The following is a 17,199-nucleotide window of genomic DNA, read 5'->3' as shown; positions in this document are numbered from 1 at the left end:
GAACTAGACAGTTTGTTTTGATGGATAAATTGCTGACTTAAAGTCCAAGTCATAATGGGAAAATAAAGCAGCTGAGAAAGTACAGAAGTCTAAAACAGATGCTGTTAGAAATACTTAATCTTTAATTTGCAACTTTCAGTTTGGGTATGCTTCTTATCTTCTGAAAGCTTACTGTTAGCTGTCTCAGCCTTCACTTTCATACAACAGAAGTTTGTTTCAAAAGATTCTTGCGAAGAACTCGAACCAGTCATATCTGATTACAGGGTAAAGAACATATGGCAAGTGGGCTTCAGTCAAGAATGCTTTTAAATAGCCCTATTACCTTAACATACCAAGTACCGAAAGAATTCTGCCCATGGCTTGAAAGCAATAAATTTAACAGTAATGTCACCTCGGGTTATTCCAATTGAAGACTTATTTTGACAGGAACTTCTCAATGGTACAGGGGAGAAACAACAATTTTATGAAGTACAGGTTTTTCTTTTAATTCTGTCTGTTTCTGGAACTATCAGAGTTTGTAACTCTTCCCTGGAACCTATCTAAACAAGAAGAACTGGAAGCCTCTTGCTTACTCTGAGCATTCATCCCCTACCTCATGACTGCTCTTATCATTCAGCTTCTATGAGGTATTGAGACATCTGTTTAATTTCTAATGCATTTGGAAACAGATAAAATTCAAATTATTGACTGTTCCCTTTCTACTTGTGACTTAGACCTCAATGGTATTATAGTGTCTCGTAAAACAATGTCATATAATGCTTTGCCCCAAACAGGCCATTATGCTGCTGACCTTAAAGCCAGGAAGCCACCCTAGTCACAGGGTGCTCCGTGCTGAAAGCAAGATTATGAAAAGTGATCCGTAACTGAGCCATGAGAATTCCCCACATAGTGATTCATGTACCCACTGGGAACACTGCATGGCTGCTTCCTTCTTCTAGAGAGACTGCAACACTAGCACTTTTAAACCAAAAAATTCAACATTTAACTCACTTTGAAATGAAAAAGATCTGTTCCACACTTGCCCAGTACCTTTACAGCCTTTCCTTATTGTTTAAAGAACCAAACCAAGAATCTTCCTATTATCTTGCATACAAACAACAGTGGATTACTGAAGTTTACATGTATGTTTAATGCTGCCACAGAACTACAGGACCTCTCGCCTCAGGGATTCCTATCCCCATCTCAACTGGCTCAGATGCAGTGAAACAAGCGAGTGCCACATTTTTGGTTATGTGGTTGTATTTGGTTTTTCAGTTACAGTAACTCACATTTTGTATGCACTCCTGATTTCTACTGCTGTCACTTTGACTCCAAATAATTCTTTTCCATCACAACAGGATGATTGTTTGAGTTCTCAGGTTTTGGCTCATACAGAATCACAGAATTATTTAGGTTGGAAAAGACCTCCAAGATCATCGAGTCCAACTGTTAAAATAACATTGCCAAGTCCATCACTAAGCCATGTCCCTAAGCTCCACATCTACACATCTTTCAAATACTTTCTGGGATGAGAGGCAGATGTGTTAGGAATATAGTTTAAAAACTCTCAGAGCAAGAGTCTTTAATTCTACCCCAGTTAAGGAACTAGCAAGTTGCTTCTTGAAGCCCTGCTACAATCTCTGAAAGATTTCTGCCTTATATAAGAAGATAACCTTGAAGTTGAACCTTACAGTCATAAATGTGTGGCTACGTCACTAATGCCTACTTTGTCAGGAGCCTGCAGCAGTGCTCCCATCATGCAAAACACCAACAAAAACACTTTCCAGCACCTGAACAAGGTCCTGATATGCAGCCTTTATGAACTCAGCTGAAACACCTGAAGGAATTGGTTTTTTAAAACCATGTATTTTTCTACTTTTTACAGGCAAACGCATGTATATATGAGAAAAACATTACCATCCACTAGAGTCTTTTTCATGGTTCTTAGGGTGGGCAATTAAATTAATTCTTTTACAATTAAAATTGTAAAAGAAAAATTGAAGAGCTAAATTAAAAATAAAATGTAGAGCATCCCGAACTGCAGGACAGAAGCCACTGCTGGCTGTTTCAAAAGGGGTATTTGGCTTCAGTGTTACTGGGAGTGGCCACTGGTTCAACAGCTGGTGCCAATACCATCAGCACCAGTCGCTATTACCACAGCCACACCTGATACTGGACAAACAAGCCTACATGAACTAGAAAGCAATTCCAGATCCAGTGATCACAGGGTGAATTCCTACTCCTGCAAAAACCTTCTCCCCTCTGCCAACACCTGTAACAGGCATAGCATTCCCTCACCACCCTCAAAAATATGGAAATAAATTGTGTTCTGAATGGTTCCTTTTCCCAGAGCTATGAGAGAGTAAGTGACAGCTGAGACAGGTCCAACCCTTGTTCAAGATATTACTCAGTAGCCAGAAACAGAGTGTCCATGGAGCACAAGGGAAATAAAATTTTTAATTGACAGTAAGAAATAGCTGTTCTTTCACATTCGGCAAGCAAGCCAGTAAATTCCAGAGATCAACAACTGTGTAATAAAGTTCAAAGTCTGGGGAAAAAAATCATTATCTGGATTTAGAGAAGCATATGTATTACCTGTCATTGTGCAGAACACACTAGAGTGAGATAGCAAATGCTTGTAAATTCAAAGAGCTCTGTTAACAAGGGATCATGTCCTTCCCTCAGCTCAGGGGAATGAGGGTGTCTCGGGCTTTTTGGATGATTCAAGTAAGTGTCACTATCTCATAAACACATCATTTCTTCATGCTTCCTGGCAGGGAGGTTGAAGAACAGATACTTTCCACCACCCTCTGAGCACATTCCACTTTGGTGCAAGACAGGACAGCAGCACAGAAAGTCACTTAAACAGAAACATAGATTTTATTTTTTTTTCTAATGTCACTCAAGTACCATGTTCATAAAAAAGAAGCCGTTTAAAAAATTCTACCCTGTTTTCCTTTGCTTATCTATGGGTGCTCTCTCTTCTCCTACTTTTAACACTGTCTGTTTGATCTATATATGCAGTAAAAATGCATAGTGTTAATTTTCTTTTCCTTGTAGAAACACCAGTCACTTACATTTTAGATTACACACTCTACAACCATGAGAAATGCAAGTGTAATGCATTGGAAAAAAAATAGATGAAGGTGGATTTTCTGTTCAGAACTTTTTTGTCCTTCATCCAGCTTGACTAATTACTCAACTTTGATTACTAGTTCTAAAGAAAAGTGTCCCCACTTCATTGTGCTCACCAATCTGAAAACAGACACAGAGTCAGAAAGGAAATCAGCCTCCCACAATTATACTGCATAAAACACTTCCAGTTAAGATCTTTAAGCTCACTCTAATGCTACACCTACTGCTCATTGTCACTCTGAGACAGCTGGACTAAGCAAGAGGAATGGGCCTTCCATTTAGATAACAGGTATTTTCTGTCATACAAATAGTCATATTTAAAATAATATTATTTCAAAACAAAACCAAAAAGCACACCAAACCACCACATTTGCCTGACCTGCCCAGCATAGCTCTCAAATACCTGCAATGTTCTTGCAAATATCACCTGTGCACCATCACCATCGCTAAGCCATAAACCAGATTATTGTCACTTGCTTTTACCAAGAAGCCAATCTCTTTGAAATTCCCAGTGAAACAATAAACATTTATTAAGTGTGACCACAGGGAAACCTGACTGGCAGAACATGGCCTCACAGGAAGCATTAGAACATGCTGCTGATATATTACATCACTCTATTCAAAAGAGACTCAGACTTAATCTGGGGACTCCCTTCTCCACCCATACGAGTGAGAAGCTCTTTCCATTTCAAAATACTTTTTCACTGCAGGTTTACAGCATAGAGGTCTGTGGCAACCAGAATGAAAGATTACTTAATCCAAGCATATACTGTAATACATTACATTTTTAGGTTCCTATTGCTTGGGACACTAGACAACTGTCAATGGAGTTTTAAAAGATGATTATTACTCTATGACCTCCAAGTCAAAGCAACTGAAAATTCTGGAGTATGAATTTTTATGAATGCATTAGTATTTCATGTCAAACGCTGTTACTCACCTACATTTAAGTTACAATTCAGATGGGCTGAACAGGACTGAATGTGGTCCACATACAAAGGCCAGCAGAAGGAATTACCTAAACACAGGAAAATAATAATATTAATAATAATAAAATCCTTATTACAAGATTAAAAAGCACCAAAAAACCCAGACAAGCACCCCCCCAAGCCAAACCAGGAAATGGATTTTACACTTTCAGTGCAGTCATTTGCTGTACAACTCCCCCAAACACAGGAAAACCTAGGTGAGAAGTTATTTATGAATGCTGATATTCATTTACATGGAATGGGTCCAAAACCGAAAGTTGGACTACACTGATTTTCTGAAGGAAAAAAGAATAAATGTCTCTACTATCTTTAAATTGAAATTTTAAAAACAAAAGTTAGAGATGCTTTAAAAATCCCCAACAAACAAAAAACCAACCAGGGAGAGCCTTTCAAACTCTCTGACCTATCTCACTGCTAGACAACCAATGTATAATTCAGCATTAACAGGTGATGCATTTGTATGGAATTAAACAAATTCACAGTCACATCAGCACTAATCTAGTACTAGTATTAATGTGAAAGATTGCCACAAGTAAGTGTGAATACAGCTGTATTTTGCATGGACAGAGACCAATGAAACAGGACATTCGTGTAATTAAGCCTATCTCCCCACACTCTAAAAAAGCCAGCACTGGAAACTGGTAACACTAGTGTCACCAATCATTACACACACCCATACAACTTCCACCCAAAGCACCTGCTGTTTCAACAGGAGCAAATTAAATTACAACTTTTACACACGAAACAAAAATAAACACATCAGTGTCAGTTCCAAACTGTCCTCTGGGCAGCTAATCCCAAAATTCAAATCATGGCTGCCAAGAAATGACAGCTCCCCTTAATCACTGTGATACAAACCATGACAATAAATTATTGCCAAACAGTGCTCTGCTGTGAGATCCAGGAGTGGCTCTGAAGCACGGAGTAGATGATATGACAACTGAGAAGAGCCACCCCAGCAAAGGCCCAGGCATGTTTTGGTCAACAGCCTGAAAACCCACAGCATCCCACAAGGAAAAGAACTACAGGGATCAGTCACCTCTCTGTCTTTAGGCAAATGGCAGCGGTAGAATATGGGGTGAGAACCCTTCAGACAGATACCGAGATTATGACCCAGAATAGGCCTTGCTCTCTAGGCTCATCTCTTGACTGGGACCCTGTGTTTTCCCCTGGAAGGACCCAGGCTGGAGATCCTCTCTCTTCCCATCATTAGTATTTAGCCATGTGTACGCGAGAGTAGCAGGGCAGAGAGCTCAATGAGAAGATCTGTTGAAGATTAGGCTGGGTCCTTTTCCCCCCTCTGCCTGCTCCAGAGTCTCATTCCTTTCTGAGCCACATGAAGCGGCTCTGCAGACCTCCCATGCTCCTTCCCATAATCCAGTGGCAGAAGGCAACAGAGAACAAGAAGAAAACTCATCTTTCTTGTCATATTTGTTGCTATCCCCTTTTCTAATCTCATCCCAGAAATTAACACTAAACTAATGCTCAGCAGTGATTAGGCTCTGCCTAGAGACAGGGTGCTATGATCTGAGACCACCCTGTGACAGCCCAAAGAAACAAAGTCCAGAGAAAAAAAACATCTCCCCTTTTGTTCCACAGTGCTTCACGTGCAGCTCCCTCAAGTCCCTGTGAAAGCTGTCAGGTAGTCTTCACATCACCATACCTGCCTCTCTGTGCCATCCATGCCATGTCATGACTACTTCTGCCAGCCACACTCCTCTGATGTTCTTAAAAATAAACCAGCTCTCACCTCAGGACAAGTGTTTTCCCCACTTTAATAAATACATTAAATCAAGTGTTTAAAGAAGCCCCCGAGAGTCCTCATTTCACCACAGGGCATGATTAATTCTGCTGAAGAGGAGATGAGAAACAAAGCATACACTTAATTTCAACACAGTTTACTGGAAGGAGGTGTCACATTTTAAGAACAGGATCCACTCGTGATAGAAGACTGAGCTGCTGCAACTTCAGCCATAAATATTAAGCACATTTGGAAATTCCCTGGCAAAGCTGTTTAAGGAACAGACATTTCCTGTAATTTTCAGAAACATTTTATATTCCCCCCCTGCTCCTATTTAATCTTGGTGGTAAGGAAGGGAAGAGAGAGAGAGAAGATACTGTATTACCATTAAGTGAAATATGGATGAGCCACCCAAGTTTAAAGTGGAAACTTCAGCTATTTGTGCTTAGGAAAAAGTTTTTAAAAAAATTTCATCATTTAGAGGTGAAGATTTTTCTGCTGACTTTAGAAAAAGAAATATACATCCTTTCAATTAGGGTGAATTACAAAGGATATAAACTTGTCTTCATACTTCTGGCAAATTAGAAGTCCTTCAGGCCTTATTTAAAAACCTTTTCCTATTTTCCAGAACTAAAAATTGAAGTCTTTTTTACCTCGTTTCTTGCTCAGGGCCTTCCCTAAACTGCAGTTAAACAAACCCAACCAGTGAGGTCACACAGAGTGTTACTCCCATGGCAGAGAGTGAGGAGAATTGAGCAAGAGAGAAGTCAGGGGGAGATGGAAGAGTCAAATGTGACAGCATCCCTCTAAGGACCTCACTACCTTCCTCTTTTTCCCGAAAATCTAATCTTGTATGAAGTATTTGGTGTAAAATTTATTAAGTTTACATTAAGTTAGAAAATTATTTCACTTATCTATGTAATCCAAATCTGAAGAGATCCAATCCAAAGCCACAGCATACAACACTTGAATTCACAAACCAAATAAAACTGAAGGACAGTTGCCTATCTCCACAAAACGTAACAGTGCTACTTTGGCCCTGTACACCAAATGGCAAAGGTCACCAGGAATGGTGATCATGCAATTGTGACCAATTCTCCACATCTGCCACACTCTACCAGCAACTGTATAGTAGCTTTCAAAGGCACAAAGAAAACAAGGTAACACAATGAAAAACGTGTTGAACTAAGTAATTAATCCTCAAGCTGTTGCAATTCCAGCATCTCTTTGCTATTTGTATGATACAGGTGCTTTATAGCAGCATCTTTATGATGCCAAATTTTCCATCTCCTACACAAGCTGCATGTTCTGAACTGCCTGTTCTGCAGCTCAACACAAGCAGACCAACACAAACAGTGACTTCTGTATTTTACATAGTCATATTTTTGCTGAGAACGGGATTAAAAAGAGGAGCTCTCTAAAGAGTAGTGTTAAATAAACATCAAGCACAGCTGTTTTAATAGTCCATGCTACTTCTTTAAAAGGCTTACCATGGAAGAGGGTAAGATGGGACCTCAGAGTCTTCAGATAGTGGTATATTTTTAAACATAAGGCATTCTGCCTGATGTGAGCCTTGGAGGGGAAGACGTCCAAATAATATGGCCCTGCAAATAAGGAGCCAAAAACTAGATTAAAAAAAGGGCAACTCTGATCTGCTTTGTGGTCACTTTATGATATAAACAGAAGGTGGATCTGAAATCATCAAACAAGGACTAGGATAGATTAAAGACAGAGGATAATGATGGTATTATTAAGGAAATTATTCAGAATAGCTTCTGGGCAAGGCAGGTATGAATTTCTTGCAGCAGACTTTTTATTAACTCTTCTCTTAAATTAAACTGAATTACTAAAATGAGTTAATCTCCTTTAAGAACAGAGACTTGTAAACTGCTTGCATGGTGTGGTACAACGTGGGTTAAAATGTTCTGGTCTTTTACCCATTTGAGGAAATGACACCAGTTCTCCCGGAAGGCAATATGCACATTCAACCCCTTCACATCAGGGCATGAGAAAGTTTGGAAGGAATTTTTGTTCTTTTTTTTTAAACTGTCAACATTAATACTTTGTTTCTTCCTGCTTGCGTTTGAAAATACAGTGCTCTACTGCACTGCATGCATGTCCTGTCAGCTGTACATGGAAATATCTAGAAGCTTAAAAAAATACCAAATAGAAGTGTTCATTAAGTCTGTTGTCAAACTCATTTTAAAATCCCTCTGCATGCTCTAAACAAAATCAATATTGCCACCAGTGTATGCTACATAGTAATAAAAGCATGCAGAAGCATCTTCAGAAGGGAGACTGGGCCAAATAAAACATTAACATTATACATACGCAAGCTCAGTCCTACCAGTTAAACTTAACTGGGTTTCTCCTTAAATGACATTTACATGGCAAGGAAGCAGAATAGATGGCAGAAAACAGCAAGTCTACAAACTTGGTATGGCCCAACTATCTTGAAGTGGGAACAGAAAAGGAAACTTTGAGAAGTATGCTGTACAGCAATGGCTCTCAATTAACAGGCAGAAATAAATCAAGTTGTTATATGTTCTCAGAAATTAAACAGTTGCAGTAATCCTCCTAAGAGACCTCCCATTCTGAGCTGTTTAGAGTAGTGAGTGGTTCAGACTGTGATATGGAGTGACGGTTGAATCGCAGATGAGGCACAGAAAACAAATTAACAAACCCCTAGATCCAGATGACTGTGACTCAAATCTCTCACCATGGTGTAAGACTACTGACAGCTCACACTCTGTTTTCTGTATGAGAACAGAAAATATTTGCATACCTAATTTGTAGCCACAAAGGTAATTATGATGGCATGCTTATTAAAATTGCTTTCAAATATTAATTTAATTGACAAGATGGTACCAACAGGTCCTCAGTTTGGAACAGAAGCAAGAGTCATGGTACTTCACTGAGCTATGATCCCAGCCACATGCTCTGGTGTGTCTTTCCCAAAGGATCCCAGATGTTTCTTTGAAATTTGAACCATATTATACCAGACCTGCAGCGGTGCCAAAGCCACATTTCTAACATGGTAACCACATGGCTGAAAAAGAGAAGCCACATACATCTGTACATTGGGAGAAGGAGGGCAGAGGATGACTTGTGTTTCCCAGCTGTGCCTATTGCATTACTACAAACATTAACACTGAAGTAGAATCACAGAGTCACAGAATGGTTTGGGTTGGAAGGGACCTTAAAGACATTTCACTTCAACCCTCCTGCCATGGGCAGGGACACTTTCCACTATCCCAGGTTGCTCCAAGCTCTGTCCAACCTGGCCTTGGACACTTCTAGGGATGGAGCAGCCACACTTCTTTAGGCAACCTGTGCTGGGGCCTCCCCACCCTCACAGGAAAGAACTTCTTCCTAATACCTAAACACACCCTGACCTATGAGCTTGAAGCCATTCCCCTTTGTCCTATCACTCCATGCCCTTGTAACATCTCTTGTAGGTTTCCTTCAGGTGCTCCTGCCTGATTTAGAGGATGAAAAGTGACCTAACCACAAAATACAGCAATCCCTCTTAGGAGCAATTGCTAAAATGCGACCACCATTTTATGTAGTGAGCAAGAACCAAAAGGGACCAGGTTTTTTTTTAATTTTGAAGGGAAAAAATGCACAATTCCAAACTGAGGGAGTAAATGATGCTATTATAACCTTGTAGGGATCTTACTCAAGGACAGGGTCAACAAGAAATATATTATAGCAACCTCTCTCAGTTTATAACAGAAGTTTTAATAACAAAGAGAAACAAAACACACTCCCTTAAAATACACTCATATTATCCCATTTGATGTGTGCTTAAATGCATGCACAGCTATGTACAAATCTATAAACAAGATGCTGCATTTCTTCAGAATCTGTAGAGGTGTCTTGCTTTACACAGTTCTTTAAAAGGCAACTGGAAAGACACTGACTGTTGTTGAAGTAATCCCAAGCTTGGAGAGCTTAATATATTTCTGTAATAGCTGAAGTAATACATCAACAGAAAGGATCCATTTCAGGGCATGCAGAGCCAACTAAAATACTTGGAAAGAAGTTTATCATCTGCAAACTGCAAGATGCTTGTATTTCTTAAGTATTCAGCAATGGAAGGAGCACCAGCTCCTTGTCAACAATCATGGATACATCAATAAATAATACTGATTAGTTTTATAATGACTTACTCATTCTACATACATTCCTGCTGATACCATTGGCACATGCTCTGGCAATTTTCAGACAGACTTCCAGTCTGCATGACCAGCAAATAAGAATGAGTTGGGATTTAATAGCAGTCCTGAGGTTTTTACCTCCAGAAACTGATCCTGAAGGATGAAGGTATATGATGGGTGGTCTTTAATCACTTCCTTTATGTGAAAACTGAGGTCAGAGTAGAAAAAGAGCCAAGGAAGGAAGTCTGCAGCAACGCTCAAACCACCCCCCCCCCCTTCCTGAACAACTCCTTTAACAGTTTAGAGGGTTAACTTGTAGTTTAAATGAAGTAGTCAGAGGTTAGGATAGAAATAAACAGCTTGCACAAGCAAGATACTGTGCTATTAAGTTTTTATAAGTGACTTAAAAATTAGGTCAGTCTAATTTGTGGCTGATACTTTGTTCTTTCACTACTATGAACTCACAATGATGTCAGTCTCATGTTCAAACATGCCACATTTAGCAGCACACAGGCTTCCTGAGAGGCTCTCTCAACCTTCCTTTGTGCAAAAGGCTTCTGCCAGGTTCTTAGCTCATACTTCACTGACTCAGGCATGCCACTCCAATTTCAAGGCAATTACACTGGCTTCCCGTCAAATACTGCACAGCTTGGGTTTTGGTTTTTTTCTTCCTCTTCTATTTTTTTTTTTTTTTTTTTTTTCTCTAACTTTACTAACTGGAAGTTTAAGAATATGTGTCTGTATTCAGGTTCCCATTAGGCCTCACCTTCCTCACAACATCCAGAAGACGACCACTCATTAAAAGGTGTGGGAAACAGGTGTTTTCAACTAATTCAGCCCAATAATTTCAATAATTAAAAGGGGCCTACAAGAAAGTCAGGGAAGGGCTTTTTACAAGAGCATGTAGTGACAGGACAAGAGAGAATGGCTTCAAACTGAAAGAGAATAGGTTGATTAGATGTTAAGAAGAAACAGAATTTTTTTCCCTGTGAAGATGATGAGGCCCTAGCACAGGTTGCCCAGAGAAGCTGTGGCTGCCCCATTCCTGGAAGTGTCCAAGGCCAGGTTGGACAGGGAACATTCTCCCAGACAGGCACAATCACTTTTTTGTGCAAATATTCTAAGATGAGGGCAAAAAAGTTCTTAGGTGAGAGCAGAGGAAAGCCCTCTAGAAATACAATGGTGGGTAAAAAAAACCCACAAACCAGGTGACTGTTTAAAAATGGCCATCTGCAAGTTTGTTCTTAGCAATCCAAATTCTCACCATTTGACTCAAGTTTGTGCCTGTCACTAAATAGGTATACTAAACACTGACTACAGTGAAGATGCACACAGTCTCTTCCCTGCAGAGACTTTGCCTATAAACACTAAGCTGGAGCAGAAGGGAAAGAGGAAAGAAAGTAGCTATTTTTATGCTGCTAAACCATTTCTCCTGGGGCTATGAGAGATAAAATGCTAGCCCAGGCTCTCCCTCATTCATGAGGCTGCGTTTCACAACTTTTACAGACATTTTTATTTGGTTTTCTTTTGTGTATTTTAAAGTATCATGTCAGTATGTTCAAACCTGTACTACATATTCATGGAACAATGCTATTGCATGAACCTTTAACATGCTTAGAAAAGTATCCCACTCTGTCTCAGGAAAAGGTACATCACCTCACAGTCATTTCCAGCATCACAGTAAATCCCAGGTACTTTATGAAAGAAAACAAACAGATGTGGTCCACAAAAACTGCATATCCAACAGATCTCTGATGTTCCTACTGCATCTGCAAGTGCCTAAGGATACAGGAAAGGCAAGTCTTGCAGGGAGAGGGGTGATATCTTTTATGAGAGCGGTTAATATGAAGCAATAAGGAGAAGGAGGGCATGAACTCCAGAATGAATGAGCCCTTCCTCACATACACTGACATGAAGCAGAATCAAACCATGACACAGAAACAACAGCCAAGGCTTCCAAAACATCTCCACATCCAGCCTGTCCCTCTTCCCCAACAGGAAAAGAAGTCCAAAGCACATCCCGAAGCATGTAATAAATTATGCAGTGAATCATATTCCTTATGGAAAGTGTTTGGCTGAAGTCACACCACTGGAAATATGTGATAAAAGACAGAAAGAAACCTAAAAGATAGCCTCAAAGAAAGAACACTGCCCCCACCCAAATTCTTGGAGTTAATACCAAGACAAGAAAATCCTGGAGTCATCATGAAGTTACTAGTTTTTTGATAGATTTTTCCCATAAACAAACTTTTCCATGAATTATAAAGTTGTTTATTGCTATTAACTGACACTTGACCTAGCTTTATATTCACTAGTGGTTTTTTTCAAGATTTAAGTGAAGTTTGGGCTCCTGAAACCTTGCCTGTCTTCTCCAAATAACTCAGTTGAAACTGAAAAAAACATTCTCCTTACAAACTCTTCTTGCAGCCTGTTTAAAAAAGTTTGTATTTCTGAAAAATGAAACAAATATCCACCCAAACAAACGCCTCGACAAAAATACCATAGGAAAATTACTTCCCTTTAAACTATTTTCCAGGTTACTGAAAAACTTTGACCATTTCCAGATACAACTTAAAACATAGTGCATCAATCAAAATTCTAGAAGTTTCATCTTGCAATACAATGAGGAGACAGTAACTTAGGTCTTTTAAAGTAAAATCAATATTCTTTTCCTGAAGTTCCAGGCTGACTTAGGTAGCAATGACAAAGACAGCAGGTGAGATTAAGCACATCTGACAAAGACAGCAGGTGAGATTATGCACATTTACATTTACAAAGTCATGACAGAGATAGATGTAGTTGATGTGTTTGTTACCTAGGGTCATTTTGCTCATTTTTTAAACTTTATTTGAATTGCAAAGAAATGTTAGCTGGAACTGGTTTGCCCTGGGAATAGCGTGTGAAGTTAGGTTCTCTCCAGGAACACCAAGTGGCATGAAAAGATTAACCCTGGTGCTTTGAACCACAGAATAAAAGGAGACAACTTCTACAAATGAATACCAAAAGCATTTCAGATGTGCAGACTAAGGCGAGAAATCTTTTTCAACAAAGACTTCATCCCTGACTGCAACTGCCCTCTCTGATAGGATTCTAGCACGGGTCAAAATGTGCAGGAAGAGATCTGAGTGCACGCACAGAAGCGAAGGTCACCAGGAAAGGGGGGAAGGTGAAGTGCTCCTCCCACCCTCTTCAGGCTTCTTCCTCTGCAGCCACACCACTGGGCTCAAGTCAGAGCAGGAATGCCTGGGGCATGTGCTTCCAAAGGCAAGTAATCCACAACCTGGGAGATGCGAAAAATCAAGCACAAATACAAATAATTCTTTAGGACATCTATGTTTTAATGTAGATTAGACTACCTTGGAAGAGACAAAATAAATAAAACCTCTGACTTATATCTAGAAGAAAAGATGTCTAGGCTACCTGTGGCTACAATGCCTGTCCAGGACTAAAACATTCTTCCTAAACTTGTTCTCACCATCAGATTAAAGCACAGTCTTGCCAAGGTTTTTCTGGCACTCTATTGAAAGCATAACCATGTAAGACCTTACTGAGAATCAGCTTTAGGTTTGGCAGGGAGACCACCTGGCATCAAAGGTATGCTTAAGGCCATATCCATGAATTTTAGGGAAAGAGCAAGAGCCTGCAGGTTTTAGGGTTTTTTTTAAATGGTTTTGGCAGCTAAATTATTCTGATATTCCATGTGTGCCTCAGTGCAGGGGCAGCATGCAGAGGAGATGCTTAAATCTAAGATTCATGAGCTAACTCTGAGCCAAACCACCGGTGTGGTGCTCAAGCCAGCCTTGATAAAAATGAGGGTTCATTTGTGCAAGCTCGCCTCATGGCACAGCTACAGAGCTTTCCAAACCCAAGCTAAACCTTTCCTCCATGGCAATCCACAGTGTAGGACAGGTGGACTAGGATGAGCACATCCAGCTGCACTGTCCCAGAGTGCCACATCCAGACTGACTTGTTCAGCAGTTGCTGCCATTACAGTACCAAACACTGGACAAAGCAGAGATCTCTAAGCTTGTGTTATTACTCCTGCTCAGATCCACAAAGTGTGTAAAGAATGGAAAACAAGCTTGCCACTAGCACAAATAGATTGCTGCAGACAGCAGGGGCTGTGTATGGAATTGAGTGAGAAGTATGCTGAAATAACTGAAGGAGAGGAAAAATACCCTAGTGCTCCAAGAAGATGAACCCAACCACCAGATACTAATCTAGAAAATGTACAGTGTTGCCCATGTGATACACCTTTGGCTTTAAATAAAGTATACACTGCTTGGATGGGAAAAGGGAACTTGGCCACACAGAATTCCCACTCCACTTGTACAAATGGATGGTGCCTGGGCATGAAGGTACAAAGTCCTGCTGCACAGTCTGAAGTACAGTATTGTCCCATATGTTGGACTGCCATGGATTTTTGATGTGTTTGAGATAAAATTCAAGTCAATAGTGCCTTTCATCACAGGTCTGTAGAGTCAGGTATGAGCCAGCCCCAGCGTGATGATTGCTCAGATTCTCGGCAGAGCTCCTTGTTCTTACACAGCACAGTAGGGACGCTCATTACATGAGTACCTTCCTCAGGGCTGTTCACTCAATCACGGAGTAATTATTTAACCACAATGCCATCTCCTTTGCATTCCCGTTAAAGAAAATCTTATGCAAAAAGGTAAGAGCTTGGCAACAAGTCCTTGGCCCAAGCATCCTCCTGCCAGTACTCCGGTACTGCTTGCCAAGCCCTCACTGTACTTCAGAAGTTTGCAGCAGACAGACTGTGCCAAATCCGAAGAATTTTGTCATTAAAAGAAAAAACTAACAGTAGCAAGCGTTCTCCATGCTTTGCTAATCTTGTCAAACTGTACAAACTATTCCAATTAATAAAAGTATTCTAAGGAAGCTTAATGACAACCTTAGAGCCAGAGCAATTCTGCTTCAGGTAGACTGGTCTGAAGAAAGCAGCAGGGAAGAAACTGTCATTTTCTGTACCTTTAGCCACACACAAACAAGAAAAGGACTTCCCAGGGAAACTGCCCTAATTCAGATAGCAATTTAAGTAATACAGACCTACATAGGAACATCAGCTTCTCTTTCTGCCTGCCCAATGAAAATACCTTTGCTACCAGCACCTGAGCTTGTAACCACAGAAAAAGCATGATTTTTCTCTGCATGAGCTACTTAAAAGCATTTGAGATCTTTCTTCCAAAAGGAATAAACAATGTTCACCAGCTCCAAGAACAACATCTGAAAAAACACTCACCCTGTCCCAACTCAGCAAAGATAGAGATGTGCAGTAAAATGGCTGCTCCACTACAAATGGCACCTACTGCTGCGTGTAACACCTATGACTTCAAGCAGTGGCTCCCAGACAGGGCAATGAACAGACTAGGTAACAACTGACATCAAGTGGAATATTTACTGACTTAGAATTCATGTTTCTTTTTAGGGATAAATAATCACAGAAGAGCAGACTAAGAATTTAAATATGGGTGCCTTCTTTTTGTATTTTTAAGGTATGGTCAAATCCTCCTGAGGCCTTTCACAGGCCGTATATACATCCAGCAAGGCTAAAAGCAATTCCCATGGTACTCCACCCAACCCCTGCAGACATTCAAATGCATTCAGGTCTGTCCCTGAGAAAGCTTTTCTAAGGAGCAAGTTCACTGTCTGAACCCAGTAATTAGATTACCAGCAGTTTCAGACACAGACAAAATTGCAAAATCCAACTCTAGACGACTGATGCCCCAAGCAGGAATGGTGATGCATCCACCATGGCAAAAACATTTGGAACTTCACAGAGAGAGCAGCCTGGAGGTAATAGTGCCATCAGGTTTGCTGAGATAGGCATCTTCTGATTATCTCACAATAATTAAGAAAATCTTAAAGTTAAATAATTATGAAGAAGAGCAATGCTGGGCCACCTTTCATGATTCACAGGTTTCAACTAAACCATAGAGAACAAGAGATTAAGCCTACTGGAAGGTCTGGTAATTTTGTTACCCTATTTGCATTGTCATCATGATCAACTGTGATTTGATTTTAATTTTTTAATCCAGAGGAGTTCTTTTATCTGCTATAAAACTATAAATATAGCTAAACTGTTTGAGGATGACATCCTTACTAAGAGAGAAATAAATCTGTGGCATCGTATACGACAAGTTCAATGAACACCCAGCATTACATATTGGTAAAATATGTCTGAAAAGACACAGTGAGATCTGAAAGTTCGATCAGAAGACTTGGCCATTTGTTGTAGCTTTGAGTTTTCTAAGAAAACCAACATCCTGAAAATAAATCTCCATTCAATATACACCATGTGCACTAAGTTCCCAAGATAACACAGCAACAACAGTGGTCAAGGGGTTTGTCCTGATAGAGAGCCAGTTAACATTAAATGTTTTAGGGATTGTCAGGATCCATCAGGTATAAACCAATCACCTTGATAGCTCATCTCATCTTAGACTGGTATCTCAAAATTCAGTTCTGTTAAAACCTCTACAGCAAACCTAATCACACATTAAGAAAACCAGTACTGGCTGTAATAGAGTCACAAGAGAAAAAGCAGAAAGACAGGTATTTACACCAAAAGTTACAAAAAAAAAAAAAAGTGGGTTTATTTGTTAAAGACTTACTTTGAAAATGTCATCTTGTGCATGTCAACTGTTGGCATCATCAACAACAATGTTTTTAACAGAAGTAAATGAAAAGACAGGCAACTTGTCATTTCACTTTCTCCTGGATTTTAACTACCACACATTGCAATAAAAGCAGTGACAGAAAGAAAACATGATTAACTGACAGCCAGTCCAGAAAAATGCAGCACTAGGTGTGGTGTATTTATAACACTAGGTAATGGTTTCACCTTCAAATCAAGTCAGTGCATGTTTAAAAAAATTCCAGTACCCTCCTGAAAGAATTCCGCTAACTGCTACAGCCAACAGGCTTCCCTTTTTCAATTTTCTTCTCTTACACCATCTTATGTGATTGATTTCTCATCACACTTCTACATTGAAGTTAGAGTTTTTCTCCTTTTTCTACTTCATCCTAAGATACTTCAAACCACACAGAAGGATGAAAATGCCCACCCAGACTCATGGTCTCTTCTCCAGTAGCACAGTAGTGTTTCTGTTCGCCTTCACTATGCTGCTTACAGCTACACACTGCAGCAAATGTAATTTTTCAGATCTATTCTTTA

The 17,199-nt window shown here is 39.9% G+C and overlaps 1 protein-coding gene across 5 annotated transcripts in view; it reads right to left on the bottom strand.

Moving 5' to 3' along the window:
* The window catches only part of DUSP16 (dual specificity phosphatase 16), a 69,444-nt gene that overhangs the window by 37,498 nt on the left and 14,747 nt on the right, over nucleotides 1-17,199 (bottom strand). For 2 of the 5 annotated variants that reach the window (XM_015627024.2, XM_015627029.2), the window contains exons 2-3: nucleotides 7,335-7,448; nucleotides 4,055-4,132 (exon numbers count right to left, since the gene is read on the bottom strand). The gene's annotated coding sequence lies outside the window, so the exon portion shown is untranslated. Of the gene's footprint in view, nucleotides 1-2,574; nucleotides 2,840-4,054; nucleotides 4,133-7,334; nucleotides 7,449-17,199 lie in introns of all 5 variants that reach the window. The other 3 variants (XM_015627027.2, XM_015627028.2, XM_015627026.2) reach the window with 3 other exon arrangements.

This window comes from Parus major, chromosome 1A, assembly GCF_001522545.3.
Source record: "Parus major isolate Abel chromosome 1A, Parus_major1.1, whole genome shotgun sequence".
Lineage (NCBI taxonomy): Eukaryota > Metazoa > Chordata > Aves > Passeriformes > Paridae > Parus > Parus major.
This window is presented reverse-complemented; position numbering and strand designations above follow the sequence as displayed.